General features: G+C 36.9%; 1 protein-coding gene across 1 annotated transcript in view; it reads left to right on the top strand.

Annotated features, from left to right (window-relative positions):
- fras1 (Fraser extracellular matrix complex subunit 1) overlaps nt 1-21,488 on the top strand; it is a 242,457-nt gene that overhangs the window by 38,326 nt on the left and 182,643 nt on the right. The gene's annotated exons all lie outside the window — the stretch shown is intronic.

The following is a 21,488-nucleotide window of genomic DNA, read 5'->3' as shown; positions in this document are numbered from 1 at the left end:
TGACTAACAGCTAGTAAGAAGGGCTGGTGGAACTAACTAACTCACGCACTCTTTGGTTACCTAGCAACTCGCTCACTCTTTGGTTACCTAGCAACAACCTGCTGAGTAACTTGCGCAACAGCAGTTTAAGGTTCTGCCACTGTTCTTCATAACTGCTTAAAAATAACCAAAGCTGTGTAGTGAAAACTGTGAATAAAACATGAATGTTCACATTACCAGGTTTTTCAGTATTTTAGATATTTAAAACAAAAGACTAATCAGTAATTATCAATATTGACTGATATGAAATGATTGCGTTTTTCAGACGTATCGTCCTGCACTATTTTAAATCTAACGGATACCAGCCCTTTCGTAACAGCAGGAAAAGAAGTAAAGAAGTAAAGGAAAAGAAGAAGGATGTCTAAAAAGGCGAAGAATCTTAAAAACCACAGTTGAAGAAAATTATTTTAGAAATTTGCGTGTCTGTTCGCAGTCGATGACTTCTTGCTTGGTGCCTATCCTGGTGGCGTTTTGCGACTTCAAGGTCCCGATTCCCCCTCTCTGCAGGCTGATTGTTGTGTGACAAGGACACGTTGCTAAAACCATCACAGCTGTTGAATAACTCAACAGTGACCTTCACAAAGTGCGTCAGGCTGAAACAACGGAGCTCCATTAGAGCCGTAGATCCACAAAGTGTCAGCGAGGAAACAGGAGGCGGCGGAGAAGTTGACAGGGAAAGTCACTGAATGGAAATACGGCGTACATCTGTTCCTGCGCCCAGATGGATTCTCCGCATCACCAGGGACGAGACTTTCAGGAAACAGAAGAGAGAATAACTCAGTGACTCTCAGTCTGAAATATCTTTTTTTCATGCAGTGTGTGGAATATTAAAACTTTCTGGAACCATGTTCCTCTGAACCATCACTTCAACAAATTACTGCATTGTGTTGGGAAAATGTTTAATCAGTTCTTTTAATGAGGAAAATTAGCATTTCTTTTATTTTTTTTAACATTTTTTGTTACTTTGCAACATTTACTCTTTGCAGTTTTCATACTTCTCTTTGCTTCTAAAAACAACCCAGGAGTTAAAAAGCTAATTTTTCACAATAAGTTCAACTTTTTTTTGGTGTATGGAAAACAAGCCATTTCAAAAACCATTACCTAGCAACCCCAGCCAAGCCCAACCCCATTACCTGGAGCTCCAGCACATTTGATCAACTGTATTTACCGCTGCATACGCTGTACAATGGTTGCTGGAAAAAAGAAGTGTCTTGTTGTTGACTTACCATCCAGAAACCAGTTGCTGCATTCTTGATGGTTGTGCAGGAGACTCTACTTATGCTTTTCAAAAATGTATGGTTGTATAGCTGTGCATCTGTATGCAGCCATTTTGAAGTGTGAGTTTAAATGTTGAGTTGGGGGCGTGGCCAGCAGCAGCCTATTTGGATTTAAAGTAACAAGACTCCCTAAAACAGCTCATTCTGAACTGATCAGATTGAAATCTCATTATCCATGAATAATTTGTTTAAACAATATAATGAACATGTTTTGTATAACCTGTAGACCTATCCCGACTTGTCCAAGGAAGTATCTTTATGCATTCATTTTGATACCAAGTGATCCAGTTTTGCTCTGATTCAAGCACCAGAACCTTTCTGAAAAAAAAGGTCCATCATTTAAAACACAACTAAAGAAAAATTGTCTTTCATTTTACCTCGCTTCCACTGCACACATGGCAGGACAAAACGACGTCTGGCTGACCGAAAAAAAAGGAAAAATAAATTGGACAGTTGGACAGGAGAGGCTATAAATGAAGTCTTTGTCCTGTGGGAGTCTTCACAGCGCTTCCAGAGAGACCGAATGGCGTCCAAAAACATGCCTTAGTCCAGCCTCATTTGTCCCCTGTTGGCTTCTCAGTGACTCAGCTTGTTTGCAGAGTTGGCGCGCTCGTGAAAATCAACCTGAAGCTTCTTGGCACACTTTCCCCTCACAAAGGCGCCCTCAGAGAGGCAGAATAAAACTGGAGAGGGGTCATTCCAGCCTTGTGAAAAGGTACGAACTGACTGACAGAGGCGCATAAAATCCACATCTACAGCAAAACCACTTTTCCTTTCACCTCTGCCGTCATCTTTCTCCTTCTCCAAAATGGGAGAGTAGAAAAGATTGCATAAAGATGTTGCTTGTTACTGTTTACATCCGGAAATTTTGAGCATGCACACATCACTGCAGGACAAAAAGGCGATTCTTTTACTTGCCATCCGTAGCTGCGGTTCCAGTAGAACGATTCCATTAACTAAATGAAACCTGGAGATGTAGGTATTATTAATTCAGTCCAGTGCACCACAGCAAACACTGGAAAAACTTTGAAAAATAGCTGTGAACCACTCGTATTGTCCTTCTTTCTGGCTACACATAGACACGTTCCCATAGCAACTGAGAACAGCTCCACTATGTGTGTCAGGATTCAACACCAGAAAACACACAAACATTTCCCGTGCAAAGACCAGAACATTCAGCCGTTACAGTATCGAGATTTCAGGCTTGATGCTTATTTTTGCAGTTATTAATCGCTGCAGTCGATTAGCTACGAATGCTATTAGCTAATCTGACACAGTGGTGGTAGATTAGCTAATTTAAACACAGGTCATCAGCTTCACTGATGATCTGTCAGAGTTGGTGTGTTTGTCGCTTTTTTTTAATTGAACTGAAAGACACAGAATTCCACACCAATCTACATGTAAATGTCACATTCAAGCTAGCAAAACTGACCTACTTCCCTCTCCCTTGCTATTTTTAATTTTATTTTTTTACTAAAACTTTATCCTCACCTGTTTATCTAGCTGTAGTGCTGACAAATAATAGCAAAGCACTACATCCCTTTTTCTTTTTATATAATCATGCAGCATACATTTAGTGTGTTATGCTAACAACTTGCCTGCTAATTCCAATACTAGTCGTTGCTGGTGAACAGTTTGGATCTTGCGTGCTCTATATCACCTTGCAGATATCTTTAGTCTTATAAATTTAGTCTTCAGGAGATAAAGTAGATGAAACTAGTGTTCATCTACAGAGACAAGAAAAATATGATTATTTGCTTTTTATAATTCCAACATTTTACACCAATCTTTTGCGTTTGCAACGTTTTAATGCTGAAAATAAAAATGATGGGATATACAGAAGCTCTGGTGGAGTAATGATGGAGGTTGTGATGCGTCTTTCACTCCAGTTTATTGGTATTATTATGGGTTTGATTTGGAAGTATTTTCAGCTGCAGCTTTTCATTGGTCCAGCTCATAGAAATCAAACAGCTGTGCGACGCAGTTTGGGAAGCAATGTGGATGTGCAACGTTTAGCAGCTGAAGAGCCGGATATTTCCTCTGGAGGTGGCAAAGACAAAGCCAAGATAAATTATAGTTTTCACAGAACCTGCAATTCTTACCCAGAATTTCCTGCGGTGAGTCTGAAAGTTGATTTGATTAGAAACCAAGTTGCATTAAAAGCTGCTGTAATTAAAATCCAATAAGTTTCAGCTTCTCTTTTTGCTTATGCAGGGAAATATAGTCCAAATAAGCATCTGTATAAGATTTGATTGCCACAGAATGAAGATAAATGTGTTCGGTGAAACGTTTTTTTCACTCCAGAGCGACTCTTCACCCAACTGTCTGCATGTTTTAGATGTTTTCCTGCTGCAGCACACCTGACTTAATCCAATGGATGATTACCAGGCTTCTGCAGCTCTTGATGGTCTGCTAAGGAGGTGATGCAGTCATGTTGAATCAGGCGTGCTGCAGCAGAAACGCATCTGAAACATGGAGGGCCAGTACTGAGAACCAGTTTTTTAAATCATACCTGATCGGCCAGCAGAGCTCTTAATCCTTCTCAGACATTTTTTCTCTGCTGTTCCCCAACAACAGGACGGGTTGAGGATTTTCCTCCGCTTTAGCTTCTGAGTAAAAATGGCTCACCTGGATATTAGCTTTTGTTCTGATTCCTCATCTATATTTGTCTTGTTTCCTCATTTGTTGGTCGCAGGAATAATCTAGTTTCACTTTGTGTGCATTTGGAACAACAAGCTAAGCTTAGATTAAGCTTGGACATGAATTTAATCGTGTAGTTATTAAACAGACAAATAGAAAAAAATTAAGTGAAACTCTAAGCTAGCCGGTTCTAAAACGCAGCTTTTATAAAGATAAAAACACAATTTGATAGCAAAACAAACCGCTTTGCTGCGTCATTCCAGACGTCGGGCTAATCCAGCCGTGCATTTGTGTGACAGACAACCTCTAATAATGTTGGAAATGTTCTGAGTCACAGCTGTTGGGCTTTTATTCAACTTTAATTACTTGTGTCGCCACCACCTTTCTCCATCCACTGAAGTTTCCCTGATGTGGGTGAAACAAAGGCTGCAGCAGCAGGTTGCAGCTTAGCAGGGAGGTTTTACATATTTTCCTTCTTGCTGGCTCATTTGAGTTTTCTTTTCACCACTGAAAACAATTTAGAAACCAGAAAATTAAAACTTAACTCTAACATTTTTAATCTGGACTGAGCTTCCAGCTATGTCAGATTATTCAGAAATTATCTAAATCTGGTTTTAATAAACTGGTAACAGAAGCATTTTTAAGAATATTGTAATATTTCATATAAGAATTTAATAGAACTTTAAATAATTTAATACTTTCTGCCCTCAGATGATTTAATTGTATGAACTGTTGAAGGAAGGTTTTAATGCATTTCAGGCCATTATTACTTGAAAAGAAGATTTTTAATCTCAATGAGACAAGTTTTTTTCTAGAAAATCTTTTTCATTTTTGATAACTTTTGATAACCTGGTGAGAAATCATATCTTTTTGAAGCGCAAATCATTTGTACCAAAGTTGAAACCTATAGTCTCGAACAGGTCAAGTAAATATTTTTTCATTAAAGCCACATATAGAAAACTGTAAAGTTTGTTTATTTGTTCATTTTTAGTAACATTTTGCACAAATTTAGTTTATTTTTAAAACATTATTTAGTTTTAATGATGAAACACTGAAACAATTAATTGGATTAATTGTGATTAATTGGCTATTTAAATAATCCCCAACTAATTTAGTAATTGATTAACACAAACATTCAGAGCAGTAATTAAGCCAAAACTGTACTATATACGTATTGTAATGAAGTTTAAAAAAAACTTTTATAAGTTCTGCCAAAAACTAACACCAAAAAGTTAGTTCTAACACCAAAAAGTGTTAGTTCTAACACCAAAAAGTGTTAGTTTTATCTTCACTGGTTCAAATTCTGTAAAACAAAATCTCATATTAAAGTGGAAATATTATGTAAAAGCAACTTTTCTAAACTTTATATCATGTTATGTTGTTTTTCCCCTCACCACTTGTAGTGTTGCTTAAATAAAAAATCTACAGAATATGCCCTTTTTAGAAATTCGATTAATCGTCAGAATTATTGATTAATCGATAACTAAATTAATCATAAGTTGCAATCCTAGAACCAATATTTGTCTTGACTCATTTACTTAGTTACACACTGAAGTTTTCATTAATTTTTTTGTTTTACGTCATTCTAAAAACTCAAGAGTTGGTCTTTTATTGCTTTTTTGGATAATATTTTTACATTTCATTAAAAATTTCATTTTTTCTGATGCTCTCTGCCTCCGTAGTGTGAGCTTTATCTGAATCTGAGCCCTGTGCTCACCTGTCGGGTTTGCAGCTGATTTGTGTCGTCGTGCTCTGTTTCTCTGTCCCCCTTTTCGCCTCCATCTGTCCAACTCTTTCCTCCAGCAGAGAGGTCACGACCCCTGCTGCTGCAGCCAATTCCCAAGAGGCGGAAAAAAAATGTAAGAGCCATCAAAGGTTGAGAGAGAACCAACAGGTGGATATCAGCCACATCCATCTTGCTGTCGCAGCAGGAAGTAATGCGTACATTTGGTTTTCACGTCACCGTCTGGCTCTTTGTGTCGTCTTTATCCTGGATTCCTTACCACTCAGGGCTTTAGGGATCAGGAAAAGTGGAAAATAACGTGAAACGTGTGTTTGACTGTGAAAAAGGATTGATTTCTGCCTTTTAAGTTAAGGAGATTAGTCATCACTCGTACCCACTGTGTGCATATTTCACAGGAATTACGAAGTTTCAACCTTTAAGTTTTGCATAATTGCAACATTTCCTTTAAAATTGAATATTCGTCTAAATCCTCACTGCACTTTTACTTAACAAAGGCTGCTTTGGTTTTCTGGATATTGATCTGTTCATGTAAAACCAGGGAGCGAGGAACGACCGTGTAACTAAACAAAATTGATTGTTCAGCCTGTGTGTGAATGTCATGGCCCTTGATGAAGGATTATCTGTAAGCCGGTGTGTGTTATGTGTGCCAGGGAATCAAACAGGAACTTGATCTGGCTCTCCTTCACATCTCATGTAGATTTCTACTCCCATCGCCTCTTCCTGTCTCTGCGCCACTCGAGATTTTCGTCTGAGCAGCCCTTCGGAGGGAGGAACAGTGATTGGGTCAGGGCTTCTTCGGCTCTCTTTGGAGGATTCTCACATCGATAAATCATTATCTTTTGTAACAAGTGGGACATTTTTCTATTTTAAGAAAAACTGCTGCTGCTCCTAAGTGTGCTTTAAGGGAGAATGGATAATTTTCAGCTCCAAGCTTCATGTTTTATTCTGAACAGCGACCCGAACCTGACAGGTCACTAATAAGGACTAGTGCTGAAATGATTAATCGTGATTAATCAATTCAGCACTAATAAGGACTAGTGCTGAAATGATTAATCTTGATTAATCAATTCTTCAAATAATTGTCAACTAATTTAGTAATTGATTAATTTCCAACTGGACTCAGTGACTTAATGAACCTGACAGGTCAGTAATAGGAAGTAGGGCTTAAGAAATTGTGATCAACTGCGATTAATCGATTCTTGGAAGAATTGTCAACTAATTTAGTAATCAATTAATCGCTAACTGGACTGAAAAAAAATACATTTTGGTAAAAAATTATATATTTGGCCACAACTGTACAAAAATATATAGATTTTGCTTTTGATTTAAACCTTTATTTGTCTATAAATATGTTTTAGCTAAAACTCCTCATAGCTTTAACTTCACTCGGTTTGGATATAGCAAACCGATCGGTGTTGCATATTAGACAATATAGTGTTTATTTTCCTTTTTAAAATAAGAATTTAATTATTTATCTGCATCTTTTTTTATTTTTAATATTTTATAATAACGCTCAAGTGGTTTAATGAAAAATCTGCAGAACATGCGATTTTTAAAAATCCAATTAATTGATTAATCGTCAGAATGATCGATAGATTAATCAACAGAATGATGGAGACACTTTTTGACGATGTGATGGGGAATATTTTTCACACTAAATCTTTAGTTCTATATTTGTCTGTTAACTCTGCTGTATGCATAATTGTGACCTCATTAAATTAGAGGTGATTTTATGCCCAACTCTTTTTTTTTTTTTAAATCTTTGCAGTTATTTTCTGTTTCTTTTTTCAACCTGGGAAAAGAGCGATCTAAATGCATCTTTTAAAGCCTCCAATTTAATTTTCTGTTCATGTTTTTGATGAATGTGTGGAAGTGTCTTGGTGCTCTGACAAACAGCATGCTGATTTTCCTTTTCTTTTCTTTCACTCCAATATTAAACTCTTTCCTCTTCCTGGACCAACCACTATAAATGATTACTTCTTCTCCTCCTCTTTATGTGCAACATTTCCCGGCAGATAAAAACTTTGCACAAAAAATCTCTGATAATTCTTTCTCTTGCCATCATTTTAAATTCAAGGCTATTCCATTCATCTAAAGACACATTTTTATTTCCCAGCACAAGTTCAAAGACACTTTAGCTCCTCGGATTCCCTTTTCTTAACCCGTTTGAAGTGGAGGTTCACATAAAAGGACGAATCTTATCTCATCGGTTTGATTATCGCTGCAGCGATCGGCGTCGGGTCGAGGCCGGGATCTGATGCAGAAAGGTTTTAAAGCCGTCTGATCTAATTTACGGCGTGAAGAGAGCGCTCCAGCTGGGCGTTAAAGTGATAGATGAGGGTTTGTCAGATCTTTTTGCAGGTATGTTTATCGTCGTCTGTAGTTGGATAAATGTGAGCAGTGGATCAGAGATGTAGTTCAGCTGAAAAGCAGGTACAGTCCATGTTTTTTTTTTTTTTACGCTGCACAAAAATCGCAATTTTTCTCCCGGACATAAGAAAAATGAGCGGGCATCAGAAGGTGGCATGTGGCAGCGGTTGAGTGATGATTTATCCAAAACTCTGGAGCTGCAATATAAAGATCAATTTCCCTCCGAGTCACCAGACTGAGCAGGAATGGAAAAAAAAACAACCTTTTAACACTTATTTTTATTTATTTTTATTTTACACATCAGATTTCGTCTCAAAGCTCAACATTGTTGCTTGTCTTTAATGTTGTGGTTTGATCCAATTGCAGCATCTCTCTTGCCTGACTGTACTCTTAATGAATAATACGAGCGAAACGACTTGAGACGCTGAGACGAGATATCAAGGTTGCTCTTAAAACACCAGTGGAAAAATAAAAAGCTTTCAAAACAAATCAATACTTTAGGTTTCGCTTTTCTTTGCTGTTTCCAAATTAAGGCGTCAATCGCAAAACTGAAGATGTTTTACTCAGAAATGCTTCAAGTCACGTTTTAAAAACCTCAAGATGGGGACAGAATCAGATTTATTCGCCAAGGTTGGAATTTGATTTCGGATTCAAGTGCTCACAACCTACAGACGTTAAATAAAGAACACAGGGAATAAATTCAGTATGGATAAATAATGAAGAACAAAAGTTCACCAGACGCCTGCAGTTTTATACTGAAAGAAAATGAATTTATTTTGTAGCTATGAACAATTTTGTTTTTGGTCTTTTTAAAATACCAAAATTTAAACATAGCTGTATATTTTGGTCCATCTGCTGATTTAATTTCGAATACTAAATTATTGACGTTTTGATCAGTTACTCAGTAGTGGAGTAGCCTTTTTAACAAACACTTTTTTTACTCCTTTTTGGTTGAAAATATGTTTAAATAGTGCTAATCTTTCTTGAGTGCAAGCTTCTGCAGAAATATCAAAACTCCAAAATGATTTTATTTTCAAATATGTTCACAGTCTGAGCTTAAACATTTCTAAACAGTGGATATATTACAGTTTAATCTTTTCATATCTTGGCTTTATCTGCTTATGCTTAGGACTGGATGATGGGGCTAAAAAACGCATCACAATATAAATGTTTCATATCAATTGTTTATTGTTGATCAGTTTTTCGTTTTAAATATCTGAAATGCGACCAAACTAGTGGCCTGGCCTTTCCTGTTTTATTAACAGTTTTTACTAAATGCTGCTGTTTATTTTTAAGCAGTTATGAGGCAAAGTGGGGAAACATCAAACTACTGCTGCGCCAGTTACTCAACAGGTTGTTGCTAGGTAACCAAAGTATGTTGCTAGGTAACCAGAGTTTCCAGCCCTAATTTTTCTACTTTATTCATTCAACAAAATCTCCACTCAGTTCTATATTCTACATTTTTAAGTTTTAGAACACAATAAAATATCAAGTTAATTTCAGAAACTGAAAAAGATTTGTTTACTGAAAAAAAAAAATCAGATTATTTCTGTGTCTGAAGGAGAGCCAAGTCTTGGTTTCACGCCGTAATAAACACATTTTGACCAACCACTCCATATTTCACATAGCTTCTGCTGTCGGGCAGAAGAAGCCATGTTTGCTGCTGAAAACGTGTCACCTGGGGCAGAATATCCTGTCACTTGATGAACGACAGAAATTACAGTTTTGTGGCTGTCGGTTGTCCTGACAGAGACGTCTGTTCTTTGACAGGCTGTGGACAGAGAGTCGTGCCGCTCTGTGTTTACTGGGCTTTCATGGCTAGAAGAGTTTGTCTCACCTCGTTCTGAACCGCCGCTCCACCTTTTAACGCCCAGCTGTGCTGACAAATGTTCTGATGACTTGTAGCGCTTTGACTGGACCATACGTAGGTGGTTGGACATGAGACGAAAGAACTCACTGGGACAAAAAATAAATAAATCAGCTACACAGTAAATGTGAGTATTGCCAAATGTTCTGTTGGGCTGTTGGTTTCTTTTTGCACTCTAGCTGGATTTGTTTCCAGCAGTTTGCAGTATTTTTTTTTAAAGTTATGTGGCTCTAGTTGCCCTTATATATTTATTAGTAGTTGGAATAGAGGAAGGTCATTTATTGTGCCAGGAAGTAAACCAGGCTCAGCTACACTGGCTCTACTCTTGCTCTGCTCTTTTAATGTTACACTTTTTCTATAGTTTATATGTGTGATACACTGAAATTAATGCATAACTATAAAGTGAAGGAAAAATCTTTCCTCAGTTTCCTCCCCCCTTTTTTTGTGCAGTTTAATTTGCCCCTCCTTTAACCTGAAACTCCTTAAAGATCACCTGTTGTGCAAAATTTACTTTTGGCATATTATTCCATTGGGTTTTTACTGCTTCTGCAAACAGCCAAAACAGTTTAAAAATCATTGAGTTGTTTCTTTTTTGTCAATAAGTTAAGTTAATGTATTTTCATGTCTGGAAAATCAGCTCTTTCAAAAACCTCCTGATAAGTCAGATTCAGTCAGCACTGTGCCGTTACCTAGCAACCCCAGCCATGTCACCTAGCAACCCAAGTGGATCTCCGGCAGTTTAGTTTGTTTTACTGCTGTACAATGGCTGCTGGAATAGACAAAAACAGTAAGTTACACTGTGTAAGAAAATGTTTGCAATCTAGATTTATTGAAAGTACTAAAGATGTAACGGTTGTATAAAAAAAAATTCAGCTGTCATCTGAAAATATCCTTTTTATTTTAGGTTGTTGTCTTTTTTTACATGAAACTAATCGTCTTTAGGCGTACAGGCCTTCTTCAAACAATAAAACCTGCTTTTACTCTGCTAGGGAAGCATTAATGTCACTTCTGTCACTTTTATTACAATAAATGTCAGACCATTAAAGGGAAAAGAATTGGAAATGAGTCATAAATTTGGTCTCTTACCCAAGGGTTAGTTTTATAGCAGACGTTGATTTTATTCTTAATATAAACAAGAGGTGTCCAGTGGAATATTTAGCTTATGCATGAATCAGTGAATTGTTATGAACCCTCTTCCTCTCTTCTGTGTTTATGCAGCAAAAACAACTCAAAATCGAATAAAAAAAGCTGTAATATACCAACAGGGAATAATGAAATGCTACAAGATGCTGTGTGTGGCGAGTTGTCTCTGTGATGTGAGAAAACATGCATTAATAACATTGTGCTGGAGGAGATGCAGTACAGAAATGTGAAGCGAATGAAGTTTTGGGGTAAACTAGTTTCTGATTCTTCTTTGTGCTTCGAACTGCGGCTCGAACAGAAACTGGAGTCAAGCAAACATACTGTACATCACAGCAGAAATTTCTGCCTTTCTGCTGCTTTCTGCTCACGTTAAAAGATTTCGAGGTGCGCCTCCGTCAACATTTTGGTGCCTTTAAAGTTTTCAAAGTCGTTCTTAAGCCCTCAGGAGGAACCTCGATGTGTAGGAGCAAACATAAAAGAAAAGATGAAAAACGACTCAAGATCAGACGGGAACAGATAAAAACTCTGAATTTCCAGAATGGACAATCATGTTTGGAGTTAAACCATAAAAATCAAAGCGGTTTGTTTCTGACATCAGTCTGAAAGCCCCTGAAACAAACGGTGCGTTTGAGGCAGTGCAGGGACGGAGCGGTGATGGACATGTCCCGCTGGTACTCCCTGCAGCGCTCTGTTTTCATCATCTTGTCTTTCTGCTGTTTGCTCAGTGGCATCGCAGGCATGTGCGTCACATGAGTCTGCAGAGAGATTTACCATTCACAGACGTTACAGAGGCGTTTCTGGGCCCGCTGGTTTGGGTTGAGTGGCTTCTGGAGATCAGTGAAGAGATTGATGAGAAACTAAGACATGTCCAGTACCTTCACTCCTAAACGTAGTGGGAAAAAATGGTTTTATTTTTAAATTGAGGCACCTATTATTGTGCTGGTGCTTATCTCCAGCGAACGTTTCGGCCGAGAGGCGGGGTCACCCTGGACAGGTCGCCGGTCTGTCGCAGGGCAACAAAGAGACATAAACAATAACTATATAAACTAACACATATCGGTTAGTTAGTTTATAAACTAATAGATTTATGAACTATTATAAATTTTACTATATAAAGAACTGAATACATGTTAACTCTGGCAATAATAAAGACAGCCGTCTCTACAAACTGAGATTCCCCTGTGTTGGGAAATATGTTAAATCCCCTTTTTCATAACATATATTAACAGTTTAGATAAAAATCTGCTTCAAATGTCATTTTTACGCTGATGACGCTGTCTTACATTGTTTGTTGGCTTTTTTAAAGCAGCTTTTGATGGGATTTGGTCCAATTTGAGTGATTAAATGCTCACAAATCTGAAGTAAATTACTTTAATGGATGTAATTTTTTCATTATTGTTTTTCTTCATTTATTTGAAAAAGAAGTGTTTAATCTCATTGAGAGCTAACCGATTAAATAAATGTAAAAACAAAGATAAAAACTGAGTTAAAATATGCAGCTTGATTGGGGACACTGCATCGCCACTGGTAATGATTTATATTATTATAACGAATCTTCTTTTTCAGCTACATAACTTCACCTTCCTACGCAACAGAACTGATATCCAGGTTTAACTGGGTCACAGAACATCAAACTCTAAATGCGTTTCTTTACTTGTCACGGTTTTTATAAAGTTACTGCTCAATTTTCCTGATTTTTTTTTTATTCACAAACTTTTTTGTTGAACTACTTTCTTCCCCAAAGTCTCACCTGTGTACATGCAATATATTCCTGTCAAATTGCTGCAGATCGCACTGCCTGGTTCCCCTTTCGCTGCCATTGTAATTCTTCTCATTGACGCTGGAGGTGAAGGTTGTTTTCAACCTGTCATTTCTCATAGATGAAAACCAAAAAAATATCTGTGCAAGTACCAGAGTTTCTTCTATAGTCTCTTTGTTTGATTTAAATCCCTGCTTTGCCTGAGCTAAAGTGTTGCTTTGGGCTTCACTGTCCCCTCAGGTCCTGAGAAAGAGTGGGAGTCGTCATAGCAACAGGCACCTTAGGGCATGTTTTCTTGTTGTTTTAGTAATTTTTGGCTGCCTTCATAAACCTTGTAAAACTTTAGCGTTGCTATCGCTGAGCATATCTAATCTAGAAATTAAGTGAGACATTTAATTGTTTCGAAGGTGGAAGTTTAAGAAAAAAAATAAAATTATTGTGAGAAAAATAAATAAACTCATAATATTACCAGAATAAAGTCGTACAAGAACAAAGTCAAAATAATACAGGAATAAAATCGTAGTCAGTGCATCAGCATCAAATTATCATCAGTGGAAGGACACTGCATGTTACTGATAATAATCTGATATGTTAACAGATTATGTAAGATTATGAAAGCCGACAATGTGCAGCATTCTGCATCAATATGATGTATAAAAAAACGGAGAAATATGATTTAATGCAATTACTTTTCATGAATTATGATTGACGAAACAATCATGCTTCATGATTCAACTAGACCCAGTGAATATTATCCAGCTGTCTTTTGTTGCGATGATTTTGAGAGTTTTGTGTTTTTGAAGGAAAAACGTAGCATGAAAACGGCCTTCACAGAGAGCCTGGCCTTATGTGGAGAGAATCAATACGGACTCAAATTGTGGTGCTCTTTGGTTTTTCTCTCTACTTTAATTTCCAGTTTTACTTTAAAAGGTTATGCTTGTTGCTCCGTCTTATTTTATATTATTGCCCTTTTGTCTTCCTCCTAAACCTCGTAATCGTTCCCAAGTTGTTTCAGTTTTTCCTTTGGCCCTTGAGAGGAAAAAGTCATAGTTTATCGGCTTACCTCATGTTTAATTTTAAGCAAAGTACTAACGTGTTCTAACTAATATCACTGGAATAAATCTGATATTTATTATACATCAACAGCTGGGTAAATATTATGGATGTGAAGTTTGTCAAAATTAATTCATTTATTCTTCAAATAAACTTTTTTAAATCAAAGTTATTTTCTCCTGAAATATATGATTTGTTTGTTGTTGTCATGGCAACCTCCTGGCACGGTTGCTGAAGTTAACGGACGTGTGACGTCACATGAGAACTGCTTGTATTCAACCTGCAGCAGAAAACCGCTGGAGCAAACATAGATATTTCCAGTGCAGCCTGCTGCCGGAGTCTTTATTAGTCTGCAAATAGCTGGCTTGCAGTGTCATGTTTGCAGCTACAACCCGAGCCGCTCCAGGCGCAGCAACAATCCTCTGATTTGTAATCGCTGCCTGAACGTCGCCGACGTCTAGCAACCTGCTTCTGAATCACTTATCCAGCTGACAGTTGTTATTAATCCAGTTTTGTGATTCCGGCACCGACGAGAAATATTTGCAAACATCTCTTCTTGTTCACTAACTGGAATCGCTCTCTGGCCTGCGACTTTATTCCAGCCTCGTATTTGGTTACAAAGTGAAAGCTAAAATAGCTGCCATGTTTTCCCTGTGGCGCCTGGCTGCAGCTGTTTTTTTTTTTTTTTTTTCCTGTGCCTGGAAAGTCTTTGCCTCTAAAATAATCTGAGTTGGAGACGGCATGCCAAGTCCTCACAGAGCTTTTCTAAATATGGACAGAGCTGTCACATCAACACCTGCTCAGGACGGGCCCTGCATGCTGCAGCTAAGAGAATTAGTGCACAGCTTACACAGTAAGGCAGGAGAAAAGCTGCACAATGGGCGATAAGCAGGACTTCTGAGGCCTGACAAATATGCATTTGGACAGGATGGTTCAGAACATAAGAATTTAGCTGCTGCCCTCGTTTTCTTTTTACTTTTAAAGAACAAAGAGTTAGAAAAGCACAAAACTCTTAGGAAACTAAAAGGAGGGAATGTAAAATTTAAAATGTGTTTTTGGGGATATTTGATTTTAGAGAGAATACAGGATTGAACTCATCAGTGATTTTCACCATAAAAAAAACAAAAAAATCTCGGAGGTTTTCGATACAAATTCCACAAAAAATGTTGGGAACAATTAATTAATCCAAACATACAAAGAAATCCAAACAGATTAGACGATAGGTGTTGTGTTCTAAAATTACGAGAATAAAGTCATAATATACAATTCTATGAAATTATTCTCATAATCAAAGATTTTTTTTTTTACTTTTTCCAGTATGTCTCTAATACTAACCCTAACCCTTTGAACGAAAATGAGAATAATTTTTGAACTCGTCCACTGAAATGCATTAAATAATCTGGATTTTATGGAGGATGAAAACTTTATGATCAAACAATAAATCTACACAACATTTTATTTGAGCAATTTTATATCTAAAAAGAAAACACCTGAGAATGACTGAAAACAAGTGCACAATTATACAACTGTACATCTCTGAATAGCAGAAGTGGAGCCTGCTGCACAACCAACAAGAACACAGCAGGTGGTTTCTGAATAAGTAGTAAACATCAAAACACTTGTCTTTTCTAGCGGCCATTGTAAAAACTATCTGACTAAATGTTCTGGAACTCAGCTTGGGTTACTAGGCAACGGGGCTGGGCTCAGTTGGAGTCGCTAGGTAACGGCGCAGTTGACACCCAAATGGAATTATAAAAAACTTTGAAAGTTATTCAGAGGTATAACTTTGAATAACAGCTTTGAGCAAAAGTTACCAACAAAGAATCCCTGTTTAGAGGCAGAACCTGTTTAACATTTCCCAAACATAAAACTTTGTTTTTTTCCAGCTGCCTTTTAAGAAATATACCAAAAAGTGTAAGTGAATGTTAAATCTGTATTCACAATTTATGCTGCAGAGCTGAACGCTCAGTGTAAAATTGAAGATGATGCTTGGCGTGACTCTGAAATGTTAACCTAAGCTTTCCCTGATTTGTTCCACTACAGACAGAAAAAATATTCTGTTGCCAGAATCCTGTGACATTTATGGCAGAGTTAGAGATTCATAGAAACACTGACCTGTTTGATCCCGCTGCTCATTGATTTTAGATTCTCTTTATTGCTCCAGAATTGCAAGTTTAGGGTGGAAGAGTGTTGCATCAAGCTGAAGTCTAACTTGGCATGACTCTGAAATGTTAATGTTAGTGTACCACTTTCTCATCCTTCATATCTTTTCAATTAATCAATCAAGTTTATTTGTATAGCACATTTCAGTGATAAGGCAGTTCAAAGTGCTTTTCATCATAAAAACTCAAAAACAGATTCCATTTAGTTGATACACATCAAATATTTTGGTTAGTGTTCCAGTTATTATGGTTCAAAATCATGTTTTCAGGGGGAAACTGGGACAAAAATGAGGTTTTAAAGTGAAACAGAGTTTATTTTACCATTTATCATGACAAATTTCCGATTCATCGTTGTCATGATATATTCCAATTAATTTTGTTTAACACCTCACAAAACGTTTGAGGCTATAATTGCTGCCATCACAGCCATATAGTTACCTAAAAAAATTTGTAATAAATTGTCCTTATTGTCACGTTTATCTTTATCACAACATTAACACAAAATGTCATGATAAAGAGAAGATGATGTTTTCTGCATCTAAAAATTGGACAATGTTACTCATTTGTGCTGAAAAATGTTTAAAAATTGTTAAATGAACAGGAGTGGAGTTTAATGAATTCGATTGCCTGGGTTTGATGATTGAAGGTGGAGAGGTAATACCTGGATGGAGCTGTGTTTTCCCTGCAGGTCCCGCTGTAATTCAGCAGGATTTCACTTTTCATTCAAGCAGCTTGTCCTCCAATTATTCAGCCATGGAAGCACTGGAGGGAATTACCTTCTCTAATTAAGACAGCCCGACTCTCAGCGATTGCATTTTGTCTGAAGAATTACAGCGAACACACAGGGATTTTCGAATGTTATTGTCTTTCAGTAAGTTTTTTGATTTGCTAAAAACTTTGAAAACCCCCCGACTGTTTCGGTTTTTCTTCCTTTCAGCCTGGAGAGGCAGGGGTTTGTATTTCTCTGCAATGTTTTTAGGATGTTGCTTTCGCTTGACAAACGTGGAGGACAAATTGCTCTCTGCAGGGTTGCCGATTAGAGGCGATGGCCTTCAGAGTTAAAGGTGATTGGACTTTTGCCGTGCAAGCCTTTCGGGACTGTTGCCCAGGAAATCCACACTCAGTCAGTCTTTTCTTCACTGGGTTGAAGATTTATCTGCCTCTGCCAGAAGTACTTAGAGTTGCATGCAGCCTATCTCGGGAACCCTGGCAGTTTAATATAAATACAGGTACGCGTGTGTTCGGTTCATGTAATTCCAACTGTGTTCAATGGACTGCCATGATTTTTCTCTTAGTTGTTTATGATGCTAAGAAATGCAGAATTTTCCCACTTTTGAGCACAAATATAAGTTATTAAAACTTTGCTGCATGCATGACTTTATTATCTAACTAAGACATCTGCTGAATCCTGTTTCTAGTTTAAACTTGCTTATGTTTGCATCTGGTTTTTATCAGACGTCTGAATCCAAGTTTGAAAAGTTGTAAGTTTTAAAAATGTTTGTTTTTTTTACACGTTTGTTAAACTGTCTCCATGTCGCGACAGAGTAATGTGAGACAGATAATCTGTGAAAAGATCAACACACTCTCCTTCTCCATGAGACACTATTTCTTTCTGACGAAATGCACCAGGCTCGACCAAAACCAACCAATCAGAGACAGGAGGAGGGTCTTAGCGCTGTCAATCATTCTCATGAATGTGCTGCTAAATGTGCTAATGATGGAGAAACAACTTGCGGTTACAAGAAAACCGTTTGTCTGACTTCATCGATGACTATGCTAAGTACTATGCTAACTAGCCGTAGCATTCGCGACAGGCTATGCAGATGGGAAAACGTCTAGCGTTCTCCCATCTGATGGGAGAACATCCCAGTGCTAAGTAGAAACGTTAGCACTGGGATGTGCTAACATCCCAGTGCTAACTGGGAGAAAGCAGAAGAGCTAATTTTTTCACAGATTATCTTAAACTGTCACGACATTGTGACAGCTTTTCTGATCAGAGGAAATAATCTGGATTTTGTGGACGTCACGTCTTTACAATTTGTTCATCTTTCTGAATAGGGCAGGTACATCGGGATGAAGAGTGTGATTTTCACAGTGCTATCCTAAAAATTCAGGTTTCATTTACACTAAAGCTGTCAATTAATCTGAAACGTTAAAATGACATAATACAGATTAATTGCATTATGTAAAAGCCTTTCTCGTGCGGAGCGTTATCTAGTTCACAGCACTGCGTCATCGTTCATCATTTATTGCGATAAACTTCTTACCATGATAGATTTATTGTTTGTATAAACCCCCATAACTGTCCATACTGTTAAAATTGTTAGTTTTGCTATTTTCTCAACTGTTTGTTCAATGAAAACCTCAATAAAAATTAATATATTTGAAAATATGATTAAATGCAGTTACTATAAGTGGTTTAGCAACACAAATCAAACTTCTTTAAAGAAGCGCGTTGATGTTTTTCTAAAGCAGCATTTATGTTTGTGGGGATATAACAGCTGTGACATGCAATCACATCCATATCTGAAACAAATTGACACTTTATTGTTACCACAATAGTTTAACAAAGCTGCAAAGTTGAGCAGACTTGTTGGATATAATGACAACATCTGCACTGATTGCCTCTGAACATCCACTTTATCTTGGGTTCGTTGAGATCCAAACTCTAATTCTCACCGTTGATTTAAATCAATAAGTAAGTGATGAGGTCATTCGTCCCTTTCAGTTCTATCAGATCTAAATAACAGAGATCGTTTTTGTTAATACTCCTCTTAACTTGTAGATTCTTGTTTTGATCCGGATCTTCTTTGACGGTTTATGGTTTTCCAGCTGGACTCCAACTTTCCCACTGATAGTGACACAAGAACCTGAAACGGAAGTGAAATTTCACCACTGCTGCACAGTCATCCTTCAGATCAGTTTCCTGATAAATTCTGCAAAATAATTACCCAGCGCTGGTCTGCTGTGGGGAGGGGAGGCTGCAGAGAGCTGGCCGTCTTGGCTCTTGTTTCCTTGCAAAGTCATTCAGCTTGACACAGTTTGTTGGCCGGCTTCCCTCTTTAAGGATGTTTAGAGCTAAAAGTCTGAGAATGAAGCTGAAAGTGTCCAATAGTTTCCTTTGTGTGCTCAAAGTGAAGCCACACAAACATTAAAATACTGCAAAAATAGAGAACAAATATTTTTAATCTAGATTATACTGCAAATAACTGTGTGCACTTGAAATAAGACTAAATTAACTGACAAGTAATTTCTCATAAAATATAGGAGCTTGTTTTAAGTTAATAATTTCTTAATATATATGAAAATTACTAGTTACAAGAAAAACAATCCACTATTTCATCAATATTAAGGAATTATTTACTTAAAAGTATCTGCTATTTGGTGCTAAATATTTGCTTGTAAGTTAGTTTTGTGTTGTTTCAAGTGTATTAAGATAATTGTACGGAAGAGGATTAGGGCCACTGAAAAAAAAAGAATGCTGACTTTAATCTGAGATTTCAGAGAAAAGAAAGTCAGTATTCTGATAAAAACTAGAATTTTTAGCTTAAAGTCAAAATTCACAGAAAAAAGTTCAAATTAAAACGTCAGAATTCACAAAAGAAAAGCCTCACAATTCTCAGAATAAAGTCAGAATTTCAAGACAAAAGTTCAAATTCTGAGGAAAAACAGTCAGATTTCTCAGATTAAAGTCGAAATTCTGAGAATTAAGTTGGAATTATGGGGGGAAAAGCTTGAATTCTCAGATTGAGAAAAAAAAACTATTTTCACAGAATAAAAAGTCTTTTTGACTTTAGTCTGAGAATTCTGGCATATTTATGGCTGAAAATGTACTTTTAAGTTAGTTATTGTTGTTTCTTATTTTGTCTGCAGTTGCCCTAATTCTCCTCCGTATATTTACTCTAGAAACTAGGCCAAAAACATTTTGCACGATTGTGTTTTTGCAGTGAAGAAATTCTTTTCCTTTGATACTATAGGAGGATAATTATAATATCTTCTGACAGGTATATATTCAGACAGATATTAATTTCACTACAGGTAAGAGACCGGTGTCTGCTGTGTGACTGAAGGCTGTCCTCGCCTATAAAAGCTTTAATATTTTAATAATTTCTCTGACGGATGTCAGCAGCGCAGATGAGAAATTCACTGGAAAGCCGTCCAGGTTTCAGGTTGAGCTTATTTGAAGATGCAAATGAGTCCAACTCAAAAAAGAGAAAAGTAATAAGATGGAGATTCAAAGAAGCTGTCGGTGACGCAGAGGGGAAAATGAAACTTTCAGAAATAAGAAGCAAGTCATTGGAGAGAAAATGAGAAAGAAAGAAAATCGAGAACAACAAAAAAACCCAGCAGGAACCATTTACAGGGAAATTAATTTACATCCAGTCCGAAAATGAAAAACGTCACTGAGATGGAAACTTTAGAGAAAGGTTTGGAGGAATTAAAAAGAAAGAAATCGAAAAAGTATTAATAAAAAAAGGTTTTATTTATCCCCCCTTTTTAGTGAAACTATTTCCTCTGAGATTTTGGGTTTGCATCTTTTTGAAAGGATTCATTGAACTGATTCAATCCGATTTAGATTGTTTATGGAGCCTGAATCCACAACAAATGTAATCTCAAGAGACTTTACCAAAACAATGAGTCCAATTTATATTTTTTATCAGAAATTAAACTCCCAATGTCTACAGAATAACTTTTAAATTGCATCAAAAAGTGTTTGGTAGAAATAAATCAGTGCACATCACTGTTTAATTCAAATTTAAAGGGAAATAAATATTGTAATAAGTCATATTTCAAAAATCCTCAGAGTCTGTGTGGATGGTGATGCAGCAGTAGCAGTCAGTCTTACTTACAGCAAATCTGAAGATGCCTCTGACAGAAGATTGTTGCTGCAAGTCAAACTGTCACTAGAAACTAACATATAAATATCAGCAGAGATTTTATTCCATGGCAAAATGGCATCAGCTGTTAGCAAACTCTGCTAATCCATCTCATTAGCTTTTGCCGTTTCCCTTTAAATCTCTGTTTGGTTCTGTGCTTTTTGGTCATAACTCAGAATCTTGCTCCATTTAGGAAGTTCCTGACTGATAGTCAGTAGCTGCGTTTCCATTAAACTTAAAATTGCACAATTTGACAAATAAATTTGCTTAATGGAAACAAGTTAATTTTTAAAAAATTCTCCTTTTTCACTAAAAAGTTTTTGCACGAGGATAAAAAATTTTTTGGGGTGGTGGGTCAAATAGAAACAGGTTTATCTTGCAAAACTGCAATAGAAACACTTTTTTTGCTTCACACGAGTCACATAATCAACAACCGGATGTTACTACTGTCGGAAACGACAAAGAAAACAACAACAACAGGAAGTAGTTGGAGGATGATGGTGCAGCTAAATGTTCCATCCATCCATCCATTTTCCTTCACCCTTGTCCCTCAGTGG

The sequence above is a fragment of the Poecilia formosa genome, unplaced genomic scaffold, assembly GCF_000485575.1.
Source record: "Poecilia formosa unplaced genomic scaffold, Poecilia_formosa-5.1.2 Scaffold20, whole genome shotgun sequence".
Taxonomy (NCBI): domain Eukaryota; kingdom Metazoa; phylum Chordata; class Actinopteri; order Cyprinodontiformes; family Poeciliidae; genus Poecilia; species Poecilia formosa.
This window is presented reverse-complemented; position numbering and strand designations above follow the sequence as displayed.